This window comes from Sinohyriopsis cumingii, chromosome 8 (assembly GCF_028554795.1).
Source record: "Sinohyriopsis cumingii isolate HCF-2022 chromosome 8, ASM2855479v2, whole genome shotgun sequence".
NCBI lineage: Eukaryota > Metazoa > Mollusca > Bivalvia > Unionida > Unionidae > Sinohyriopsis > Sinohyriopsis cumingii.
The window spans coordinates 25,137,658-25,159,661 of record NC_142968.1 but is presented as its reverse complement, the minus strand read 5'-3'; the positions used below and the strand labels follow the sequence as shown (position 1 = coordinate 25,159,661).

The following is a 22,004-nucleotide window of genomic DNA, read 5'->3' as shown; positions in this document are numbered from 1 at the left end:
CTCTTATGAATCTGATGCCCGCCTTGGTAAATTTATTGCTCAGCATAATCATTTCCCTTTTATCATCTTTCTCTTCTTCTGGTTTTATTATTTCACGATCTTTCATATCACCTATCTCAGTACGAAGTTCTTTAATACCTTCAAGTATTTCCTCACCAATGGGTTGAGGTTGAGCCGCAGCTATATCAGTTGGAAGATCTCGTAAAATATCCTTTGTTTTCTTGGTTCTTCTTGCTATTTTTTCAGTTTGCGCTGCAGTTTGTTCTAATACTGGAAAAATACCCTTTTTCCTCTTCTCATCTTCCTCCGCAATATCTCCCCATATAGTTTTTTCAACAGCCGCTGCAGCTTTCTTAGTAGCTGCAGTGACGGGTTTAAATAGTTTTTTAGTGTCCTCTTCGTACTCAACTTGTGATTGTTGCTGTGCTTGCAAGTTTTTTCTAAATGAGTCTCTGACAGGAAGAAATTTTTTGATTGCTTCTAATCGTTCTCGAGCTATCCTTACAGTATGAGATTCCGGATGTACCATTATTTTAATATAACATAATGATTTAATTATAGCAGCAGAGGGGGTGGGTGGGGGGACCTCGGCGAAGACGTAATTTGCGTAAAACGCATGCATAATAAAATAGAAAAAATCACCAACGACAATAGAGTAATATTAATTATACAAATTCCGGAGAGATTTTCTCAGTAAAGTGTCGACGCTTTTTTAAAATCTGGCAACACTTTTTATTTTTGGATCGTCCGTAGGAAGGCTTATTTTTAATTTTTCGACACTTTTCGACCATTGGCCTGTTCACCCTCTCTGCTGGTCCGCCATAGGACGACTTCTGCTGACACCTGGGATGACGGGGCAGGGTCCAGTTTTTATGTACAAATTTAATGCCGCAATCAGCGACCTAGTATAAAAAATCGTATGAGTGCTGGAGTTAGACTGAAGATGAAGAACATTACTGCAAATATCTGTAGTGTGCACAGCCCTTAACTTACTATGACACAGGATGACCTTTGTGCTTACATAGAATTATGTGTTAGGTTAATCCTTATGACTAATTAATACAATTATTTTGCTTTAAAGTTGACACCTTTCTTACAAGAAGACTTCATGGCTGTGTTGGTGGGTATCCAGCAAGTCTTGGAAACTCTGTGTCTTGTTCAGAACCATACACTACCACAGTGATACTGCCCAGTCACTGAAAGAACTGGTGGGAGACCAAGGTATCCTGTTTCTCTGAAGATAAGTCCATGTTTGCTGATAAGCATGATGAGCCCTTACCCACGGATTGAAAATTTGTAAAAGTTTTTAAACATTGATGTCTTGTTTGTTGATAAGCTCTCACAAACATTTGATGAAAATGACTCACCTCTTGGATTATAATAGGAGAAATATTCTTTATTTATGGTATGTGTTTATTGATAATGTTTAGCAGTATAATTTTCAAACATGTGAAAAAGAGAGTTGATGTGGACTGTGATACATGTAATTCTCTAGTTTTCCTTGTTTTCTGCCATGGAAATATGGACTCAAGGCTGATGGTTTCATTATAGGTTAATATCATTAAATAACAAGCTATTATGTGCAAGAGAGCCTGCTGTCTCGAGGCAGATGGTCTCGCCAATGCTGTGCACTGCCAGACAGGTTTAACTGCATTTACATTTCATTTTACAGATGTGTAATTCCTTGTGATCAGATATATCAGCTGCGGGAAACTGGAATGAGCTGGAAAGCAATTGCTGATCTTCTCAGTGTGAGTGAAAGGACACTCTGAAGACACAGATTAAGAACTGGTCTACCACCTGACAGATACAGTGACATTTCAGATGATGATTTGGAAAGAATGATCTGTAATATTTTGAGCCTCACGCCTGAGTCAGGGAAAACATGCAAGGCATTTTAAGAGGCAAGTATAAAGTTTGTGGGAAATTTTGTTGACATAGTGTTCAGGATTCTTACTTGCATCATACTCAAAAAATTCTGCCCAGATAAGACCTGGCCATCTGTTAAAAGGGCATCACAAGTCAAGGCATTAAAGTCCCATTCTCATGGTACTTTACAGCCTTTATGCACCGAAGACATGAGAAGATAATTCAGTAGACATCCAAAAGGATCAAAAAAAATTGCAGTTACTATTGCAGCTACCTCTACTTGCAGTGGTTATGGCAACTGGAGGACATGCAGTAGCAGTAGTACATGTACAATTAGTTGTAGCAGTGATAGCATTCTATACAAAACTTTTGGAGAAAAAAACACCTGCCACAACTATGAAGATTGGAATATTTGTACAAACAAAAACAATAATCTATTCATTAACAGAAAAATGTTATTTACTGTACATTTAATCTGTTCATATCATGTCTGTAGTGTATTGTCACAGGAAATGCAGTCCATAATGCTGTATGATATGATATACTTTACAGATTATCTATACATCTTTGCCAAGCAATAAACCTTAATAATTAATTGGTGGTTTTAAGTGAATTAGGTGAACAATTGAAGAGGAATATGATGTTATCTGTATACTCTGCTCCAATAAATATCCTAGGAGATAGAGAAGAATTTGTCAAAGGTGCTAACTTTGAAGTCAGTATTAACAAAATAATCAGGAAAGTTATAGGCATCTTAAGTGTATACATACCCACATTATGCCTATAACTTTACCACATGTGCTTATTTTTGTCAAATTTATTCTTGGTATATTAGATTCTGGTGACATGGATGAGTAACAGAAATATTGGTTTTTGTTTGTGTAAAAGAAAAACATGAACAAATGTTCAAGAAATCAAGTCACCGATTGGACAAACATGTAGACAAAAATAAAAATAATGCAATCAGAAAACATTAGCTACAGGCATAGACATGCCTTTAGTGTAATATATTGATAAATTCTCATAAGATATCTTCAATTTTAAGTACTGGTACAAAGCAGAATTGTGATTGATGGATGAAAAAAATGGACGAGAAAAATATATTGAAACATGAGAGAACTATGAATAGCAAAAGTCAGATATACAAAAATAGTCTAATTCATGTACCAGATTTTAAAGAAATCACTCAAAACAGGTTTGAAGTTTGGTCAAAGAACTGAAAATCTAGATAATAAATTGATGGATAGTCATAGAACAATATTGAAAATAAAGATTTGTGGACAGCAAGATGGCTGATTTATTCCACTTGTCTAAATTGTGCACCAAACTTCATGAAGATATCTATAATAGTTTTGGAAGTGTGATTAATGCATTGATGGATTAACAAAAGGATTAAAATGATAGTGAGGAATTCTTAACAGCAAAAAGCTTCAGATATGTGTACCTTATTGTACAGATATATCTTTAATAATTTTGGAGCTTTACCATAGAAACAAGTGTGGAGAATGAAAAAAGAACGAAAACGTTAAAAATACTGAAACTGCAGGATCACGATTAGCACAAGTCACATCTACAGCACTAGTCAAATATATGTATAAAAAAATTCATAAACGTATCTTGGATTTAGAAGTTGTGCATCTGCAAAAGACCTGAATGAAATAGAGATGGATGAAAACATAAAAATGAATGATTTTGTGTATATTGGAAAGCACATCTATGTCAATAATCTTTTTACCAGTCTATATAATTTATCAAATGATTTTCACTAGCCAAGGTTCTGATATGTCAGTCTGTCTATACCTTGGTGGATCGATCTGGTATTTCAGTGCTTTGGGTCTGTGAATTTCATTGGATGTGGTGGCCACTGAATCCAATCAAAGTCAGGTTGTTCAAATTTGAACACTATTCCTACATGATTGAGACTAGGGGAGAATATAACTGGAATGGACTAATAAATAAGCAATTTTCTTTTGCCAGTCTGTGTTTGTACAAATACATCCTTTCTCTCACATAACACCAGTAATGGCTTCTCTCTGGTATATAGACTTTCTATGTAAATTTAAAAAGTATCCTTTTAAAATGAACTGCCTCCTTTTTTGGCCGATGTACAATGCACCATGGTTACACACTGTTGGTTTGTTGGCATTACATACCTACAAATGCAGCTTATGAAATCCCTTAGATGCTGCTAGTACAAAAAGCAGTAAAATATCATTGATCTGCCAAGGTGTACTGTAGATAGGTTAACATATTGGAACCTTGACTAGAGAAAATGTATTCTAGTATATCTATAAATTTATATAGAGATACTTTGAATTTTCCCCAAGATACAAAGTGTGGATAATTGAGAAATATGCAAATAAATAGCCAAAAACATTTTAAAAAAGCAAATAAAATTTAAAATATTGCAACTTTTGAAATGTGGGTAGCAACAGGCACATCTGCAACAAATAAGTTTACTAAGTTTCATCAAAGTATCTCTAATGGTTTTCAAGTCAGAAAGAAAAGTGTGATAGTGGGACTGACTGACAACTGCTTGGAACCCATGATTCTATCTCTCAACAGTTTTGCTGAGTGCGGTGTATTAAATTTAATAGCAAGTTTAAAAACAATTCCTGGTATGAGGTAACTGTTCGGACTATATTATATTCATACAACACAAATGCATGTATTCTATTTTTTTACTATCAGGCCACACCCACTATAATTTCCTCCCATATATGACATATGGTTTTCATTCTAAAATGAATCTGAAATATGTTCACCTTTAAGTCAGTTAACACAGTCCGATTCTCAGATATAATCCAATTAAGTGAAATTTCTTAAATTTTATGTGAAAACCCACCCACTGCATAAGTATATCCTCATGACATTGCATGAAAATTCTCAAACCACATTGCATAGATTTAGACACCAACAATTATATCCCATGATTTCAAGTCTCTTTCAGTGTAAGGCAAAAAAAAGTGTTTTCTATTGTACCGGTTTTAAAATTGGGATAGGTAGGTATTTTTCTTACATTATATATATTATAATGATTAGAATATATAACGTACTAAGCACTTAAAATACTGGGCAAAACCGGCTCAGTTAGATGCACAAATCAGTTTCAGGATTTTTTATTTAAACAATTTACCCAGAGGGGAAAAATTGCTATGGTCAGCAACAGGATATTCAGCCAACCGGAAGCACACTGGGGGGGGGGGGAGGGGCTAAAAGGACTTGTGTAACATAACAATTATTAATGCATATATACATACATACCTGAAAATATTGGCAGTATAACAAATTTTAATTTTATTCAATAAAGCACACAAATAATGAAATAGTGAAATATATCTCATATTTAATATTTTACCTATAGGGCATGGTATTCATGTTGAGATGGCATGTTGCAGATTACAAATTATTGACCCTGTTGGATGAGCAGTGAGACAGAGGAGAGCAATATGTCAGAGAAATTACAATATCACAGTACCTAGCCAACTTTGGTATGTTCTTTAAAATGATACAAAACATGTACCAATTCTTTTTAGAATTTTGTTGTTCCTTAACATTTTAAAGACACAAAAAGCATGTGTACATAAAGTTGGATATTTAACCTTGACAATATGACCAAAAGTTTGGTAAACTATGCACTCTAGTGACAATGTACAAGTGTGCCAGGTGTCATCTCTCATTATCAAATGGTTCCAGAGTTAATGGATATATAAGACAAAGTGATGGAAAGCACAAAACAAGGCTGTGACTGCGACATTAACTATAAGACCATGAATGTGGCTTGGAACATGCCTTCTGATGATTCTAAAATTTTGAAAGATGAAAGTGCAATTTTCAGACTTGCATTGGTCCAATTTAACATCTCTTACATTTTAAACGTTCATGTAGAACCAGTAAAAAACAGGTTAAATACTTTTATTAAGAATTATCTTTCATGACATTATGCATAGATTATGTGTTCAATGTAGTGTTTGAATTACTTGTTATTTTCAAGGAGTAATAAAAACTAGCTCATTTTGAGTGTGCAGTAAGTTACTGAAAAGTGGCAAACACATACTGGCTCAGCTGAAGGTATGATATTCTTTTTGACTTGGAGTAAGCAAGAGGCCCTTTTTCAATCAGTTGCAGATATTTTCAGTCTTTTAATTCAGTGTCATTTTCATATTTTGTTATAATGGTTTTCTCACTTGTATTACATGAAGTCGAAAATTGTCATCTGACATGCTGTTGGTGCATGGGCTGTACTAAACATCAGATGGCTATATTAATGAAAGTTTGCATATCTTACTTTTCTGGGAAATTTGTTCCAACAAGTTGCAAGAGAAAAGAATAAAAACTATAATCACGTATAGTCTATTTCAGGAAATCAGTCAAATGCTTGGCACTCTAAATATTTTGACCAATCTTCAATTCTTTTATTGTCTGATTATTGTTATGAATTCTGATATTAATGTTGCAATCAAATCACAGTTAATGTTAAACATACTTAAGCTTAATTATCCAAATCTATACATATGCTGCTTTTCTTTGACCCATTAGCATGGAAGCAAGTCTAATTTGGCTACTTCCTTCATTTATGTAGAAAATATCTGTATTACTATCCTAATTTCTTTCACTGTTTTGTTGTACAGAGTTAATACTAGCCAGTAAAACTCCAATTTATAATTTGACATTTAAGTTTCATCTTTTTATTTCAGGTACATGGATTCCAACCACAAGCTTATTTCTTTGTGTTTTGTAATTCATGGCTGCATATTTACCTAAAGTGTTCAGTAAATAATTTGGCTCAAACTGTACTTGGCTATTTTCAAGAGGATATAAGGGCATTTGGCATGCCATCACGAGTTCGAGCAGACAAGGGACTTGAACATATTGATGTAGCTCATTTTGTCATTAACATGAAAGGTGTTGGCAGAAGACGTTTTGTAACAGGACTGAGTGTCCACATTGAGCAACTTTGAGCAGAGACAAATAGAGTATTGTCTAGCTACCACAAAAGACTCTTCACGTTTATGGAAGACTTGGGACTTCTTTCCAGCTTGGATGAAGTTGATCTCATCATCCTCCATTTTGTTTTCCTTCCCCGAATTCAACGCTCTTTAGATGGGTTCTATAATCAGTGGAACTATCATAGACTAAGTTCAATGGACCATCAATCTCCTCTTGTCCTTTGGATGCAAGGTGTCCTCCTGCACCTGGCCAATTTAGGCCATGATGCTATCAATGTGGAGACTTTTGATGTAGACCATAATGGACCGATTGGAGAAATAGAAACTGAAAATAATGTCCAGGTGCCATTCATTAATGTACTTCTACCCCCAAACGCATTAAACCACCTGCAGACCCTGCGTGGTCTTTTGTATGATGATGGTAATCATGGCATAAACCATTTTTTAAATGTAAAAGGAGTACTTACACAATTATTGGCTTTATCATGAACACATTCTAACAAGATGCTATCGTTTCCTCTGAAAATAAACTTCTCATAATAGCAGTCTAGTATTTTTTTCTTTACATATTTAGATCATGATCAATGTTGAAACAGTGCTTGATGAAATGCACTGTTATAATATACTTGCATCCATATGAAATACCCCAACCAAAATGATGCAATCAAAGGGCAACATTCAGCAACACAAGTCTAAACAGGAGTGATATCTCCTTTAAAATTAGATTCTAAGTTTTGACAACTGAGTTTTAAGTAGATTGTACCAAATTTGGTTCCAACCCATGAAATCTTTCATAACTGTTAAAATGCAATCAGATTCATGACTGGTACTAATTATGAGTTTTGGGGACATGACTGATAGGTATTGACAACTGTAACAGAGTACAAAAGCCACAAAAATGTTCTTAGACAAGTGATGAATACCTACATGCCTGCTCCCCTCCACTAATGTAGCAAGATTTCACAAATGAATTTCGTTTCACAGGGACTTATCTGTTTACAGCAGTTTACAATCAAGGTTAGGTTCAAATAACCATTAAGCAGCTGTTAGATAGAACATAAAAACCTTAACAAATTAACTGCCACACCACCGAAGATCTAAACCATGTATTCAATATATGCCCAAAATATCAACTCACTAGGAAAATAGTTATCAAAAACCAAAAAGAGATTGGATCACCGCACACATACTCAGAGTTACTTATGGACTCTAATAAAAAAAAACAAACAATCAGCATATAAAAATATAAATAAATTCATAGACTCAGCAGGACTGAGGAACAAAATATAATTACTATCCCCACAAAACCAAAAGACCCAGTAACTAGCTAAATAAATTTAGAAGCCCCCACATAAAAACCCATAACATATCATTAAATTTTATAAAAATATTAATAAATAATTCACTTATGAAGCACCTATCAAAAACTAAGGAAACCGCAAAATCGGATGTCCTAGATGTCCTTAATGAACTGAGTAATCAGCTAGGACTCCGGTCCTAGATGTCCTTAACGAACAGTGTAATTGGCTAGGACTCTGGTCTCTTGCTAAATAAAGTAGAAATAACATTCAATCTCTAAAAACATTGATAAATAAATAACTTAAAGAGGCAATATCTAAAAACTTATAAATAACATAACGTAGGAAACACACCCTAAACACCTCGACTAGTAATACCATAATAACCTTGAAAATCTCTCTTCATACATGATTTCTACTAACAATCTCTATAAACAGCATAGAACACACCCCCTTTTAAGAACATTTTGAAAAAAAAAACAAAACAAAAGAAACACCAGGCAAATGCAACAAAAAACCAGCGATATGAAGCAACCAGGACTGTTCCCGAGCTCTCCTTCCCACTAATGACAGCCACCCATTCAACTGTAAGGGACCTTTATGGACCCACAGATTGAGGCCAAACTATCAGGGTTCCTTGAACCCATAAAAGCCTGGGGGAGGTGGCACCATTACTTTCCCCAGGAACAACTAGCAGGCTGCAGTGCAGTCAGAAAAAAGTGGCACATGTACAATTGTGCACATGCCACTATAATTAAACTCAACAACAACAACAGCAAAACAAAAGAAATTTGAAAGAAATATACACAGTGTAATATACCCTGTTTTATAATTGTAAGTTCTTAGTGCAAAGTTGATTTCAATTCATGGTGTACTTCAGAAATTAATTGGCTGATATAAATTTGGGATGGAAGAACATGACGGGAGAGACACTGTCAGACATGTTAAATACCATGTACCATCTAAAAATGGATGGGGTGGGTGGTGTTAACACAAAAAACTCAAGATTTGGCACTTGTATTATTTAATACATGACAATAGCTTTCATCACAAAGTCAAAGGATGATGACATAATTGACTGCTATGATTTTGTTGTATTGAGGCAGTTTCAAAATTTTTAAATAGGAATGAATGAAGCTGTCTGAAGATAGCAAAGCTAGTGTACAAATAAGGTAGCTTGCATGTCATTGTGCCATTTTCATGGATACATTAATAAAGTTTTGTAGGGAGCCAAACTTCAGACATGTTCACTGAATACAACATACCCAGCTACCAACTCGATGCACGACTCTGAAATAAAAAATGACTTAAAGCTAACATAAATGCAAAATGAAAATGAAGTCAGTGCAGCATAAATCTTGCTGGATCTGTTAAATAAGTTACACTCAACAACATCCATCTAAGCACCATGTAGGATGCATATGATAAATAATCGTTGACAAACTGAACTAAACATGAGAAAAATGGGGCATGCATTTTGAGCACACAACAATTGGTCCAAAATATGACCTTGACCTGAAGGTCATAATGTTGAGGTAACATGATGCAGAATTGTCTTCAGTTGATAATGATTCATCCAACTTAAAACAAATTTTCTGTACAACTGTGACCCAAATATCAAAGAAGTGATAGTCCATATCTCAAAATGGTGTTAATTTCATAATGATTCACCCAAGTATGAAGACAAATAAATCATCAAGGGGAATATAAGCATATTCTTATTTATTTTATTTATCTGAACCCTTATATTTATCTACGCTCAAGGTATTAAGGAGAACTATTAACTATTTTAGATTTATTGGAGTTTCATTATTACATATTTATTGGGTATTTTTTCACTTATAAATCCTAAGACAGTATGCCAAGTGCTGATTAAAAATTTAAACCTAAAATTAACATGAAGTCAAAATTTCTTGAATTTGTAGATCATCAGTTTTCTCTTCAAAAGGGAATCTGCAAACATTTCTAAAGTGTAAGTACATTTTAAAGTACCTTAAACTAAATAAATGTTGTAGTATATCTACATTTTTTCAAGTAAATTAAAAAGACAGTAAGAACATATATCCCCAAGTTTTTCTTCTCTAGGATAATTTGATGGTAAATCGACATTGAGTATACATTAGATTTCACCTGGAATTGATTTACTCTAAAATAAAAACGTAATCCAGGCCAACCAAAGAATATAAATTCATGTTATTATTCACTGTTTCAATTGCATGCATTCATGTACCTGAAAACAGAGTAAAATTTTAAAATTAGGACAATATTCAACAACAATACTAATAATGATACTAACTAAAAACCGACAATTCATGATAAAATAAGCTGTCCTTTTGCCTGAGACTTAAAACTTTAAAGTTCCCTTTTTGGAGGAAAATTACCATGCTCTTATAAGATCGAGGGGGAAATATTTCAGATGTTAAAAGAGAGAGAATGTCAAAAATATGAGATATTTCATCTGGTCAGTCTGTTACACTTGCCTGAGTCACCAGTATTTTCAAGACATAAAAGCAAAATAAACAGTATATGTTTCCATAGGTATGTATAGATAATTAGTTTTCATGAGAAAAAAGTTGGTAACTTGCATTTGAAAAATAAATGCCAACCATCTCTGCAGTTTCCACCAAACCTGCTCCTAAACAATCCATTTAAATAAAATGGTCATTTAGAGAGAGTGCTACTCAAAGGCACATAGGAGAGGGAAGATAGATGATTAATCAAAAGGAATGAACGTTTCTGTCATGATGCCCCCCCCCCAAAGAAATTTTGACCAATCAGCAGCTGTCTTGTCATTGTCGTTTTTAAATATATTACTGTGGCACACATTTATGTGAAAGCTCTATGCGTGTGAGACTTGGAATTTTAGTGCAGCTTTTTAAAAAATTTCAGTCATATCACTATAGTGTCTGCAGTGTGGCAGTTTATAGTGATGTTTAGCACTGGGGCATCATGTCCCACCCAGTTACTTAGCCTGACACCAGGCCGACCAGTATTAACACTAACTTTTAATGCTGAGTGCCAAGTGAGGCAGCTGCAAGTACCATTTTTGTAAGTGTTTGGTATGACTTGACCAGGATTCGAACCCATGACCTCTCATATTCAAGATGGAAACTAACCACTTAGGCCACTGGAGTGGTGTGAAAGCTAATGTAAATCAGAAGAGATATTGAAAATACTTGTTTCTGATAGCAACAGATTTGTTGTGAAAATGGAAGTAAGAAATATTTGGCATGACAATGTTTCAATAAGATTACAGTCTTGAAAATACCAATGACCTGGGACAAGTTAACACAGCCCGAGCATTAAAAAAATCACATACTTTTGACATTCAATGGCTCATAACTTCTTACAGGTCTATCCTGTGAAGATGTGCTCAATGTTTTGAAACAAAATTCAACAGATTAAAATGATGCTTAGATTACTGAAAAGTGTCAATTAAATGAGAATGTCATCATGAAATTTGTGTGAAACTTCCAAATATTTTCATGCTTTTTACCCGTTTTAGTATCAAGTTTGCATTTGGTACTTGTGTAAAAAAGAAAATGAAGGCATCTTCCACAGGGACATTTTACAGTAAAGAACAAAAAAGTTTAATAGGCATAAGTAATCGATAATTAACACATGCTGGACATTAAGCGATGTTGAATTCTGGTGCTTTTTACAGGAAGAAAATGCACATAGATTTGTTTTCAAGGTGTGAAATAAGTTTTTCTGAAGCCTACAATATTTGCAATAAATTTATCATTATTTCCAAATTACATGCAGTTCTTGTCTTATCTTCACATTTATGCATAAAACTTAAAGCGTCCTTAAATAACATATGACAGACAATTTCAAATGGATATGCTCCATTCTGATAGGGCATATAAGTTACTCTGCTGGTCAGGAAGTTGTTCAGTTACACATGGAAAGGGCTGCCCTTAAGATGTTGAACTGGACTGGACATCAGACCTGAAAGGATATATTTTATTAAAAATCAAGAATACCAAAACCAATTTCAATGTTACACCTTCAGAAACCAATTTTTTTTATTGGATTCTATATCTTTCTCCCTCTCTCTCTCTCTCTTTCTCTCTCTCTCTCTCTCTCTCTCTCTCTCTCTATATATATATATATATATATATAAGCAATATTTCAGCAACGCAATGGAATTTTGATGAACAAGGTGCAAAAAAAGTGAATAAACGCTATTTAAAGGTGTTTGTAATCAAATTCTCCAAAATGATACCTATATCCACAAATTGTGACTTAGAACGCATACATAAACTTTGTGAGTTGTACTATATTTGTGGTTCACAATGACCTTGATTTTTTTTTCCTCCAATAATAATGGCTATTATCAAATGACCAATAAATAGAATCTGGTGATGGTATATTTAGTATAAAACAGCATAAAATGTAGGAACTCAAATTCCACTGGATACAACGATGTGAGTCTTACCTTTGCCTTTTCAATGCTGTTATTAGTGTATCAGGAGCAACAATGCTTTGTGGATATGCATTAAGTACACTTCTCAGATCACAAACACAGTGAAGCTGCTGTGTTGCAACTTGGTTGTGTTGTTGCAGGGACATTTTTTGTACCTCATTCCGCTATAACAATCATATATGTATGATTATTTGTTAAGTTAGAAGGTCAGTAAGTTTTGTGTGACAGAATGTCCCCTGAGTTCACTCAAGGTGCAACACTGCCTTGACTTCTGACCACAATAACCAATAGGGTTTTGTGCAAATCAACAAACTGTGCATTATATTTGGAAAACAGCAACCCATAAACTAAATTTGGAAAAGGTATATGAAACAATTATCATCTATCATATAGAAACCAAACTGTTATTAAAAGAACATAGAGAAAAAGGTGGATATAACAATAATATAATGTGCTTCAACATATGTTGGTTCATTAAAAAGGAAACAAAATTAAATGAGGCATTGTTATCTGGACTGTATAAAAATCCATACATACTAATATTCAAATTGATATGCTAGTCATCCACTTTCTCTAAAATGATTAATTCAATTTCTTTATTCATAATTCTAAATTTTCTGTGGTAAAGAAAGTGTTAGGATTTATTAAATTTATACAGTACTGCAAGATTCAAAACATTCCTGTAAAAACATTATCAACTGACAAAAAGCGGGAGTGAATCTGATCACATGGCTTCCTTACGTGCTTCTTTAATTGTTCAAGATTGGACAGTACATCCATCTTATTTTGTTTTCTAGCAAATATTTCAACAGGTTTTGCCACAAATACATTTGAAGTTATTTACTTTGCTTTCCTTAATGAGTAATAAATTATATTTCCTTACCTCTGTGAAGTATCCAATGTCATGACAAACACTTTGCAGAATCTGAAATCATACAAGAATCTGAAAATATACAGAAAGAAGTTCATTTTTTGAAAATTTGAGTGCAAAGGGATATTTTGTACAACCTAATAAGTAGCTGAAATGTAATTCTTTCAAATCAATCATGTTACTTTTCATAAACTATAACTGAACAACCAAGCATTTATAATACCACAAATATTTTAATCTTTTTCATGATTTGTTTCTCCACTAAACTAAAAGTTTAATCAGCTTAATAGCAAAAAAACAAAAACAATCTTAATGAAAGCAGATTTAAATAATTTTTTATTAACCAAGCTATCAAATGATGTGCTTTAGATGCTGATTTCCATTAACACTCATTCTTATAATTTACTCATTTTTAAAAAAAAAATGCCTAATCTATGCATGAAATAATATGATTTCATAATTTATTTTCATTTCTTTTAACTGTATCAATTTAATATGTGACATTTAAATTCTGTCATAAGGTGACACTCAATGGTCTTCATAATCATCAGAAATCATAATTATCGCTATCCATGCTAATCAGGTATTTTATACAAGAGGCAAGGACTGAAATTGAAGGATTTTTATTATCATTATTATTATTATTATCACCTGACAGTGAATAGTACAGTCAAATGACATGTAGGGTCTTTTTCTTTTTTAAAGAGAATATGTGAGTCTGTTTATATCTGATATGAAAGCAGTATATATGCATGTATGTGTATATGTGTGTGTATGTATCTATGTGTGTGTACATGCCTGTATGTATGTATTTGGAATTTTGTTTTTGATTTTTTTTTAAAACGTATCTTTAACAATTTTTCTGTCATACTGCTATGATGTCTGCGTTGTGGCAGTTTATAGTGATGTCCGGCACTGGGGCATCATGCCACAGACATGTAGCATGATGACCCACCCAGTCACATTATCCTGACACCAGGCTGACCAGTCTTAACACTAACCTCTTAATGCTGAGCGCCCAGTGAGGTAGCTATTAGTAGCATTTTTGTAAGTCTTTGCTATGACTTGGCCGGGGATCGAACCCACGATCTCCCGCATCCAATGCAGACGCTCTAACCACAAGGCCACCAGAGTGGTATGTATGTACGTATGTAAGCGTGCATGTATGTAAGCAAGCATGTATGTATGTATGTAAGCATGCATGTATGTATGTATGTAAGCATGCATGTATGTATGTATGTATGTATATATGTATGTATGTAAGCATGTATGTATGTATGTATGTATGTATGTATGTATGTATGTTATTTAACAGCAAAAGAGCTATATAGTATCAATAAAGTTGAGTTCCATAAATGTAAAGGCCAAAAACTAAGAAGATAAACTCACCAATACATATGCATCACACACCCAATGAGAGTGAGAGAGAGAGAGAGAGAGAGAAAAATGTACCTCATTTCCATTTGAAAGAAGGCCAACAGATGTTCTTACATACAGCGGCTTATCTTTGCAATAAAATATCTGGTCATCTCCTGGCCAGCCTCCAGAGATGGTGGTAGAAGTCTCTGATGGACAGAATGCAGAAGCTCTAAGCTGAAAAAAAACCACCAAATATTCCCTGTAATTACTATTCGAGTGTTGAAATAATCAAGTTTTCCAATTTCATTCATACAATGAGTCTTAAAACTATTCCATTGTATAAAAGTCACTAATGGATCACAACACTGTAAATCATGATTCCAATAAAGCAATTAAGAAAAATGAACTATTTTCAAGCAAACATTATAAGCATTTAATATGCCCTGTTATTCCTACACATTTTTAGAAATTGTTTGGGATACTGGTAACTCCCATCCTGTATAGCCATCCATTAGTACATCTTTAGAACAGCTGCATGGGAATTAAGCAGCTTTGATCATTAGTTTGCCTATGTCATACACTTTGCCTATGTCATACACTTTTTCAAAAAAAGGCATCAGTTATTACTTATCCCATTAGGTTGCTGAAACAAACAAATCTGGGACATTTCTCTTTCCTTTTTTCAAAACCTGGTACATGTACATGCAGTCAGTCATACCTGGCAGACACATCATGTATATAAGGGGTTAATAATTCTTACCCTTGGATCATGGTGTTTTGGGGTGGTGCAGGTATGTACCATTATGGTGGGAAAGAGGAATGTGTCAACATAGATGTGAGCATCCAATGGAGAGCAAGGAAAGTTAATCTAGTGCTCTGAATTGTATTGGGAAAATATCATGTCAACATTAAAAAGGTATATATAACAAAAAATTATGGTTGTGCAATACAGTCATGTTTATCTTTAAGTAAAGAAAGAAATCCAAAATTGCTATTTCAGATAGATTAATTTTAAAGCTATACAGACATTTCTATAATGTAATTCTTCCACTACTATCATCTGTACAATTACTGTAGGAAGTTATACATATTTAACAGACAAACTGAACAGCAACTTCTGTTAAGAAAAGTTTAACTGACTTCAAACAACAATACTTACTATAACTATATGATAAAAGATATTCATATTATTCATGTAGATGATGACCACCAGTACAAGGTCAGACCTCTGAAGCGAGATTAGATGGATACTCAAGGTACAAATTCAGGCTTTGACCATAATATTAAGCTAAACATACTGTACTAGAGTATAGATAGGACATGCAAAGAAGCAAGTTCATAACTGAAGGTTATTAGTCCACAACTTCTGTTCATTATTCAATGTGTTGATCATCCACAAGCTTTATTGGATTACTGACAAGGATGCTATATGAAACATTCATACACTTTATATAATGCATTTACTGCAATAAACAGACATTTTGAAGTTGATCAGTAATATCTATCTAAAATATGATAATGTATGTACACATTGGAAACGGGGGGTGTTATGGTGTGGGTGAAACCTTGATAATAATTTGTTTAATACATAACCTGTTCAACTGGGTTCAGTTGGCATTTGAATTTTAGCAGACACTAGACAAATTGTTTAAAGTTACGCAGCTTATTTCTTTGATGCTGACAGACATTCAACGTCGGTGGAGTATGTTTTTTAAACATGTTAATATTATTAATCCTTTATGGTTTCTGCGTGGATTAAATATAGGCCATTCTATAGAGTTGGGGTGGGGGGCACGTCAAGCATACATACGCAGGTGGGGTGTGTAAAAAGTATGCATGGGTACGGGGTGGCTGGGTGGGTCAAGCTTTGCCAGATTTTTTGCGTATAGATCTACTAAATGGATGACCCCTTAAAGCTTGTAATGCAGGTCTGCGACATGTTTTCCATGTGATGATAGCTGGGTATGGTAATATAATATCAAACCAACTGGAATATTATTTTTATTATTATTATTATTATTGTATTTTGCAAATAAAACTGGGTCATGTACAATACAGACAAATGTTTATAAAACTGCCAAATTTTTGTAAGAGGTGTCTGGTAGCCTCATCATCAAGAATGTGCTTATCAGTGCATAATGATGATCCTCACTATAGATCAATGGAAAAAAACATGATTTCCACAACCAATTGATTTTAACAAAATACTGACTTTATTTCTAACACAAAATTAAGCATCTTGCTGCTTGATGAAATATGTAGCTCAAGTTACCACAAAGTTAAAAGAACCAGTGATAGAAAACAACTTTAATGAACTGAAAAAGTTCTGCAGCAGCAAAATCTCTAAGGAGGTTTGTTTCTCTATCCCACCAGTATAACAAACTTTGTTAAAAAATATCTCAGTGAACTTGATACCATGAAAGCTACAGGACTTGATCAGATTGGTCCACGACTCATTAAATCTTCAGCCTCTGCTATTGTAGATAGCATAACATTCATAATCAATTTAAGTATTGCAACCTCATTTGTCCCCAAAATATGGAAAACTGCAAAAGTAACTCCTATTCACAAATCTAGTTCTAAGGATGACGCTGATAACTACTGACCAATCTCAATACTACCAAACTTGTCAAATATGATTGAAAAACATGTCCATGACTCATTCATGTCATATTTAACCAAACACTTGCTGTTACACCCTAATCAATCAGGCTTTAGACAAACATTCCTGTAAGACTGCCTTGATCTCCCTAACTGATAAATGGCTTCCATCAGTTGTCCAAGGTAGAATAATAGGATCTGTATTTGTAGATTTCAGGAAAGCTTTTGACATGGTGGATCATGAAATCCTTTTGAAAAAACTGAAAATCTACCAAAGTGATGAAAGAACAAGATGTGATGAAAGAACAGTTAGATGGTTTAAATCTTACTTAAGTGAGAGAACACAACATGTTTACATAAATAATGTTCTGTCTGAACCTGGAACAATTAGATATGGAGTACCACAAGGCTAAATTCTAGGTCCATTACTATTCATGTTATTTCTTAATGACCTACCACTTTTACTAAGAGACTCAATTACATGTACAGATCTCTATGCAGATGATAAAACATTGTCAGACATCCAAAACACAAAGCATGAACTCAAAGTTTCTTTACAGAATGCCCTAAACAAACTGGAAAACAATGGCACGGTGGTAAATACTGGTAAAACTAAAATATTACTTATCTCAACACAGCAAAAAAGGACAAATCTTGATAGTGATGAACTATGACATGGAAGGATAAAAATTTGCAAATGGTCTGTCATGATAGATTACTTGGTGTTTTGGTAGATAATAACCTATCATGGACTGAACATATGAAACATATCAGTAAAAAAGGTCAATTCAAGTTTATGGGTTCTCAGTAGGATAAGACATTTTCTCCCTGAAAGGCACAGAAAACTATTTTATAAAAGTTACATACAACCCTGTTTAGACTACTGTAATACAGTATGGGGTAATTCAAATGATAAAAACATAGCAAAGCTGGCACATCTTCAAAAAAGATCATTAGGGCAGCAGCAGAGGGGGAGAACAGACCACTTGTCTGAAACCTAATTTGCTTAAAATATAAGCTTCTTCCGAAATAAAAAAATGAGGTCACTATTAACCTGACCGAGAGTTGTGTTTACATACCAGAGGTCCCTGCCCCCTCTGCTGCTATCAATTTATCCAAAAAATTTATCAAGTCCAATACGATATCTTGTTCTAGGATCATGTAAATTTATTGTTATAAACCCGTGCTGGGCTGATTGTGCATGTGAAAAGAAATTTCTGAATTTAATTATATCCATGTCACCGCTACACCAAGTTTGATGAATATTTCGCAACGTATGCGTATCAACTCCATTAAACATAACTAAAATATTACAGTTATGTCTGATTACTTTTGGTATTTTGTGTGTATCGCTGAGTAACATAAATCACATCAGTGTTTTTATGTCTGCCACGTGAAAAATTTCTGGCAGGATTTGATTGTTTGTCCAGCATCGCATCATCGTATGCAACAAAACTATTAATAAATCCGTCTAAAACATCTACGCTCGGCGCTTCATCAATGTCGGTTATAAACTCTATAACATCCTTATCTTCGTCCAGTAATCTTGCGTTTTCATTGAAATCTTTAAGTACATCATAACATCGTTGATCATCAACTGATGGGGCTACTAAATACAACTTATCCCATTTTAGCCATCTCATTATCAGATTAAGTAATAATTGCGTCTTACCCGATCCAGATGGACCTATTATTATCATTTTGATCGAATTGGGCAACGCAGGATGGTGTTTAATTGGCTCTTGTTTTCCTGTCGCTGAGAAATCAATTATATCCATATATAAATAATATGAATCTATATTGTTTACGTTGCAAAGTTAAAACTCCAACTAATGATCTATCTACGGTTACAACAAAAAATGCGAGAATAGCATATGGTGGAAGATGTGCAGTATGTAACAGAAAAAAGTTTTCGTTTTTACCCACAAAAGATGGTGGTGATATTGCTAAATTAATGTCAAATTTCCCAGGAACCCCATGGGCTAAATACCCTGGAGAAAAACATCTACCAGGATATAATTATTGTGGTCCTGGTACTCGACTTGATATCAGGCTTGACAATCAGGATCAACCAAAATCAGGTGAGTATCCCATAAATGATATTGATAAAGCATGTCACGTTCATGATGTGGCTTATAAAAATAAAGATCTACAACATAGGCATATTGCAGATGTGAAGTTGATTCATTCGCTAGATTCCATAAAAAATAAAAATATCAGAGAATCATTAGCTAATTGGTTAGTAAAATCTGCAATGAAAGGTAAACTCGTATTAGGGTCTGGTAATTAATTATAAATGGAATCAATTTATTATAGTCCAAAAGGATACTGGAGGGGTAAAGTAGCAATTAGTAAACTCGCTGATGCAGCAGCGGTTAAACATTCTACTGCTAAAACGTGGTTATCCAAACAAGCAATATGGCAAATTTACCTACCATCACCGAAACGAATTCAGTACGCGTATTTCGATGTTAGTGTTCCTAATGAAGTTCATCAAGCAGATATTCTGTTTTTAGCTTATGATACGATTAAAGTACGTAGACGTCAAATAACATACAAATACGCGTTAACTGTAGTTGATGTTGCAAGTAGATACAAAGATGCGGAACCGTTAACGACTAAAACATCATCTGAAGTGGCCAATGCTTTTGAACGAGGACCTCTACGATGGCCAAATCTATTACAAGTTGATCCTGGCAAAGAATTTCAAGGTGCAGTATCATCGTTGATGAAACAACATAACGTCATCATCAGACGAGGACATACTGAAATTCACCGTGATGAGGCAATTGTTGAGCGATTTAATCGAACACTTGCTGAGCGGTTATTTGGATATCAATACGTGAAAGAATTTATTCAAGATAAAAGATCTCGCGAATGGATTGCAAGATTACCAAGTGTGATAGCCGCGCTAAATAATGAGATTACTCGAACAACCAATATGAAACCTATTAACGCAATTACCAAAAAAAATATACCTGTACAACGACGTGATTTTTCAACACAGCCAGTATTAGGTAATGTGACCGTAAGATATTTATATGAACGAGGTGAACTTGAAGGTGGTAAAAAAAGAGCGACTGATCCTATTTGGAGTATTACGACACACAAGATATCTAGCGTAACAAGATCTACTGGTAGACCAGCAATCTACAGACTAGATTCAACTGCTCCTCAACATGGATTTGTACGTGAACAACTACAAATAATTCCCAAGGACACTCAATTACTACCGCAATCACTTAACTAGCACCCCTACGTCGATTACACTCAAGACAGGTCAACATCGTGTTTTCTCGTGTATGGCCAAGATGGTTATCTTTCCTACCTACGGTAAATTGTCTTGGATCATTTTTCAGATACCGCCATAACATTATACAATTACAACTTGCACAGTGATTATTCTGCTGCTGTTCCAGCGTATTAATAAATACAGCATCAAGATCAAAGTCGCGTTTATTTTTTTTTATCACACTGTTTATAACCAGCTAATTTTTTTCTTATTATGTCACCGTCAGCATCATCATCATTGATCACTGACTCGTTCATGATAATCCTTCGTAGTTGAGATATTCTTCTGACCCTAGATACAGCGAGATAAACTAAGTTTGACCACTCGATACGATCATCGACAATCCAAACAACTGTATCAGAAATAGTTAATCCCTGAGATGAGTGAATCGTCATTGCATATCCTAGTGTCCACGGAGATTTGTTCAACAATAATGCATCTTCAACAGCGTTGATATCAACTGTGACAATATCATTCAACACTAAATTCTGTTTCTCGACCTGTCCTGGTATATCAACGTCAATATTTTGTCGCCGTGTATCTTTGTTGTTGAGTTTAATTATAGTAGCGTTCGCACAATTGTGCATGTGCCACTTTTTTCTGACTGCACCGCAGCCTGCTAGTTGTTCCTGGGGAAGGGGATGGTGCCACCTCCCCCAGGCTTTTATGGATTCAAGGAACCCTGATAGTTTGGCCTCAATCTGTGGGTCCATAAAGGTCTTTACAGTTGAATGGTTGGCTGTCATTAGTGATCTGCTGGTCGATAACATAACGGAACTGGCAACGTTGGAAACTTTTCTCTTTGTAACTGAAATAATTCCCGTTGAAGTGTGTCTCTGACTATCTTTCTACTTGCAACTATCAAATCGTTTGGTCTCCACGCTTGCAGAAAGTCTTTCATGGGTGTTTCTGAAATCACCTCACGCATTACTTCACATTGAATTTTATTCGGCTGTAATCTGATTAATTTTTTAAACTCCCTTAATTCTGGATCAAGTGCTCTATGATCATCAGTCACTTCTTCGAAGTGGTCAACAGAATCTTTCAGCCAATCATGTAGAGATGGTCCAGCTAAGGGTGGTGGTTGACCGTGATTGCCACACATTATCACAGCAGTATTTCTTGTTAATAGCCAATCAAGAAACGTTTTTAATGTTTCTAACGGTACTGTACATATTTCATCCCAAACGATAATCCTCGGAATATATTTCTCACCCATCCTTGAAGAAGTCCGTGCATCACCCTTCCATCGAAAGAAGCTGTGATAAGTACACGACTGCACTCCTCGTTGTTTCATCTCTCGCGCGAGTCTATGTGTAGGAGTTAAAACGATCAT

The 22,004-nt window shown here is 34.5% G+C and overlaps 2 long non-coding RNA genes across 5 annotated transcripts; one reads left to right on the top strand and one right to left on the bottom strand.

Annotated features, from left to right (window-relative positions):
* Positions 1–803: 803 nt before the first annotated feature.
* Positions 804–7,363, top strand: LOC149793161 (uncharacterized). 3 transcript variants are annotated; one of them, XR_016422725.1, is made up of 4 exons: positions 804–1,221; positions 1,673–1,904; positions 5,234–5,360; positions 6,567–7,363. It is a non-coding gene; the product is annotated as an uncharacterized LOC149793161 (long non-coding RNA). The 3 variants fall into 3 exon arrangements; XR_016422724.1 differs by having other exon boundaries at positions 804–1,405; XR_016422723.1 differs by having other exon boundaries at positions 804–1,904.
* A 1,760-nt stretch (positions 7,364–9,123) lies between these two features.
* Positions 9,124–15,469, bottom strand: LOC149793160 (uncharacterized). 2 transcript variants are annotated; one of them, XR_016422721.1, is made up of 3 exons: positions 14,869–15,469; positions 13,429–13,488; positions 9,124–12,067 (listed from the first exon to the last, which is right to left on the bottom strand). It is a non-coding gene; the product is annotated as an uncharacterized LOC149793160 (long non-coding RNA). The 2 variants fall into 2 exon arrangements; XR_016422722.1 differs by having other exon boundaries at positions 13,429–13,470; positions 14,869–15,465.
* Positions 15,470–22,004: the final 6,535 nt, after the last annotated feature.